General features: G+C 52.5%; 1 long non-coding RNA gene across 1 annotated transcript; it reads right to left on the bottom strand.

The window, feature by feature from the left end:
* Window positions 1-1,111: 1,111 nt before the first annotated feature.
* On the bottom strand, window positions 1,112-4,637 carry LOC111820159 (uncharacterized). Its single transcript, XR_002823696.1, has 2 exons — window positions 2,661-4,637; window positions 1,112-1,815 (listed from the first exon to the last, which is right to left on the bottom strand). It is a non-coding gene; the product is annotated as an uncharacterized LOC111820159 (long non-coding RNA).
* Between the last annotated feature and the right edge of the window lie 6 nt (window positions 4,638-4,643).

The raw sequence follows: 4,643 nt of genomic DNA, 5'->3' as shown, positions 1-4,643 counted from the left end.
TAACATATTTAGCAGTAAAAGATACAAAAATAAGAGGGAGGAGATGGAAGTAAACTGTTGTAAGTTTCTCGCATTATATGTGGACTGGTGAAACACTATTTGATGGTAGACTGTGATATGTTTAAAAAATGAAGATTGTAAATTTAAAAGTAAGAGGGAGGGAGAGAGACAGACAAGGAGAGAAGAGAGGAGAGGAGACAGAGAGAGGACAGAGAGAACAGGTCTACTGAATAAGCCAATAGAACAAAACTTGCCGTCGAGTTGATTCTGACTCATAGCAACCCTACAGGACAAAGCAGAACTGCCCCATAGAGTTTCCAAGGAGCAGCTGGTGGATTTGAACTGCCGACCTTTTGGTTAGCAGCCGAGCGCTTAACCACTGTGCCACCCGCTCCTTCATCATTAGGGAAATGCAAATAAAAACCACAATGAGATACCGCTTCAGCCCGATTAGGATGTCTATTAAGAGAAAAATGGAAAACAAGCATTGACAAGAATGTGGGAAAACTGGAACTGTCTGTACATGAATAATCTCCCGTCTGTGTCTCTCGTCTCCTTTGTAGGACACCACTCGGATGGGACGAGGTCCCACCCTGCTCCAGTACAACCTCACAGTGACTGATAGCATCTCCAAAGACCTTATTTCCAAACAAGGTCCTGCTCACAGGTACATGTTTTTGGGAAGACCCAATCCAGCCCCTACCAGTGGAGCTCTAGGAGAGATCTGACGGTTGCTAACTTTTTCTCACGGTGTAGTCCACATCCAGCATGCTGCAGAAGTAACGACTGGTTTGCCGCTCTTCTCTCCTGCACTGCCCCTGTGACCACCACAGCTGACTCACCCACTGTCCTGTCTCTGGTGCACACACAGTGGCTGCACGCCCTCATCCACGTGCTAGTTCCCTAGGGTACACGCCCAGCAGTGGGGGTCTGAGGCCACAGGGTAGACTCACGACCTGCACCTCCCTGGGCACCACGCACTGCAATCCAGCACAGCTGTCGAGGTTTACAATGGCTCAGGAGCACGTGGCGCCCTTGCCAACACGTAGAATTCTCTAGTTCTGATTTCTGCCCACCTGAAGGTGTAAACTGGTTGTTCCTTTCTGTTTACTTTGCATTCCTCTGAGGACGCGTGTAGGCTTTGTGGTCTCATCTTCTGTGAGCTGCCCCTTCATGTCTTGTCTTGTGTGTCTCTAGAATTCCCTGACTCCTTGTTGGTGTACAGATCCTTGTATCTTCCTGGTGTGACTTGTTTCAGACTGACGGTTTTGCTGCCCAGTTCCCTGCCTGCTGATTGTTGATGGTGCCCTTCCTGGATGAGCACTTCCCTTTCTGTGTTGTTGTTGACGGGTGTCGCCGAGTCGATCCTGACTCACAGTGGCCCCATGTGACAGAGTAGAACGAGCCCATAGGGTTTTTAGGCTGTGATCTTTACAGGAGCAGATGGACAGGTGTTGCTCCCACAGAGCCGCTGGGTGGGTTTGAACCGCTGACCTTCCGGTTAGCAGCCGAGTGCTTAACCGTTGCACCACCAGGGCTCCTTTTTCTTTTTGTAATTGTCATCAAAACTATCCATTTCCCGCTTCGATCTGAGCAGATTCGCAGTTTTGAATCACGGAGGCTGTACTTCAGCTTCTTTTTTTTTCCTCAGGCTCCACCTCCTTTCTCCAAGCGCGGCATTTTGGGACCCTCAGCAGGTAGAGGTAACTGGAGAAACGACGCCGGCTAAGGAAGCCTTGAGGGAGCCCTGCTGGCACAGTGGTTAAGCGCTGGGCTCCTAACTGAAAGGTCGGCGGTTTGAAACCACCAGCCGCTCTGTGGGAGAAAGATGTGACAGTCAGCTTCCATAAAGATTATAGCCTTGGAAACTACGGGGCAGTTCTACTCTGCTATAGGGGCGCAAGGGGTCGGAATCAACGCAAAAGCAACGGGTTACGCAGGCTTCGTCGGAATAGTTGAGATGTTCTGTAATGGACTGAGGTGACATCACACATCCTGACGAGGTTCTGAGTGGGGTCACCGTCTCAGGCCTCCCGCCTCAGCCTCCCTGTGGCCGTGAAGGCTCTTGGACCCCGGGGTCATCTCTCAGGCACTGTAGCACTTGTCGGTGGGAGGGTCAACATGAATAAATGTTACCTGGTAGGCGTAGTAGTAAAGTGCTACAGCTACTAAGCAAAAGATGAGCAGTTCGAATCCACCAGGCACTCCTTGGAAACTCCATGGGGCAGTTCTACTCTGTCCTATAGGGTCACTATAGGGTCGCTATGAGTCAGAATCGACTCAACGGCAATGGGTTTGTTTTTTTTGGTTTTCGTAGGCTAACAGGAAACGCTGGTGGCGCAGTGGTTAAGAGTTCGCCTGCTAACCAACAGGTCGGCGGTTCGAATCCACCAGGCACTCCTTGGAAACCCTATGGGACAGTTCTACTCTGTGCTATAGGGTTGCTATGTGTAGGAACAGACTTGATGGCAACGGGTTTGTTTTTGGTAGTCAACTAGGAAAAAGTCCCGGGGGGGTGCAAACGGTTTGCACTCAACTGCTAACCTCAAGGTTGGTGGTTCAAACCCACCTAGTGGCACCGCTGAAGAAAGGCCTGGAGATCTGCTTCCATTAAGATTACAGCTAAGAAAACCCCATGGAGCAGTTCTACTCTGTAATACCTGAGGTCGCCATGATTTGAAATCGACTTGATGTCCACGAACAACGGTAGGAGCACGCCGTGTCCTCTCATACTCGGGCCAGCAGCAGTGTCTGGAGAAGGCCTCTGTGCTATATACAGAAATCGACAGTCATGGGATGGTGTGTGAGCCTCCTGGGGCAGCCGTAACAAAGCACCACAGACTCGGCGGCCTAAAGCAACGGAGAGTTATTGTCTCAGCTCTGGAGTCTGAAATCAAGGTGTCGGCAGCAATCTGCTCCCTCCGGAGGCTCTAGAAGGTTCCTCTCTTGTCTCTCCAGCTTCTGGTGGTTCTAGCCCCCAGGCAGCCCTTGGCTTGGGGCCACATCACTCCAGTCTCTGTCTTCACATGACCCGTCTTCCCTCTGCGTCTGTCTGTCTGGGTCTTTCTCCTCCTGTAAGGACACCAGTCATTGGATCAGGACCCAGCCTAGGCCAGCATGACCTCCTCTTATCCAATTACATCTGCAAAGACCTTATTTCCAAATAAGGTCATATTTACAAGTGTTAGGGGTAGGGCACGATTCAGCCCATAACTAGCCGGCACAGTGACTGGGTTTGGTAACAAGCCGGCACAGTGACTGGGCTTGACACCTGTTTACTAAAGGGCAGTGTTTTCCGTACTGCAGAAATCCTGTTGCTCCGCTCTGAAGGGGCGTGCGCGGCTAGCACATGACACTTGCTGTGGGCCACACAGGCTTCCTAGAGCCTCACCCCACCTCTCACATTAGCCTGGGCAGGAGACAGAGAGCCCTCCCCACTGGCCCCAACCTCAGGATCAGGACCCAGCAGTGTGGCCCCCACACCCCACAGCCACCAGCCGAGAGCCTGCCCTCCTTGTGCTTCCTGCGAATGCGTCCTCTCACCTCCCCGCTGCTCCCCATGCACGTGGGGGTCACACTTGGCATCACACAGAACGTGCCCCCAAACCCCGCTCCAGCCTCTTCTGTGCCCTGCATCCACCCAGGCTGCAAATGAGATTCTCCTTGTCCCAGCTGAAAGGGGAATGCAGCCAGGGCAGGTCACCCTGACTGCGTCCCTGCCTTCCCCTGCAGTCACAGGTCACCATGAAGACAGGCTCCCACAGGAGGCCGTGGAGCAGAAGGCCTGGAGCTTGGTGAGGGCTTTTCTGCTCAAAATGGGGGAATGCTCTGTTATCCTTGTAGTCACCTCATTTTTCCGGGCCCTGGTTCCTGACCAGTCCCCAACCCCAACACGTGGGAAGCCCGGCTGCCTCAGCACCATTCCCCCAATTCCTTTCAGAGGGCAAAGCTGCCCCTTAACAGCATCGAATCCCCCTTCTCCAAGTTCTCCCAGCCGCTGGAACTCTGAATGTAGGAAAGACATCTTACTTCCCTGACCCAACGTCCCAAGGATTTGTTAGAAAATTTGAAATAGCTGCAGACTAACTAGGCTTTTCACCCGGGGAACCTGTCCGGCTCATTCAGGGACCCTGAGCTTCAAGTCACAGAAAACAAGGTCTCCGCCGTCCAGGGTTCAGGCTTGAAGGACTTGTACCACCAGGGGAAACCTTTCTCACCTATGGGTCTCAGTGAGCTACAGGATCGGTAATCAAGCCCCGACTGTGCCACTGACATGTTCAGCTAGGGCCAAGCAATCCCTGCTGCCCCAACCCTTCCTGCAGGTGGAGAGCACCTGTGAGCTGCTGCAAACACCACCCCACTTTTGTTTCTCCAAGGGCTTCCTGGCACGATGCCCTTACGCGCACCCACGACATTAAGGCCAAGCGATGTTCTCCACTTCAGGATCTCCCCCAAGCCCACCCACCACCCACAGGTGCGTGTTGTTGCAGACTGAGCCAGTTTAGTGAAGGATCCAAGTGACTAACCCTTGTTTTGAAATGCTAATTATGCTTCTTTGGGAGAAACCTATATTGCCGTCAACATTGTCAGGTGGCTGAGAAGCCAGGTTGGGCTCGGCAGACCTTCCACCAATCCCTACCCCT

Source organism: Trichechus manatus, unplaced genomic scaffold (genome assembly GCF_000243295.1).
Source record: "Trichechus manatus latirostris isolate Lorelei unplaced genomic scaffold, TriManLat1.0 scaffold00028, whole genome shotgun sequence".
Taxonomy (NCBI): domain Eukaryota; kingdom Metazoa; phylum Chordata; class Mammalia; order Sirenia; family Trichechidae; genus Trichechus; species Trichechus manatus.
This window is presented reverse-complemented; position numbering and strand designations above follow the sequence as displayed.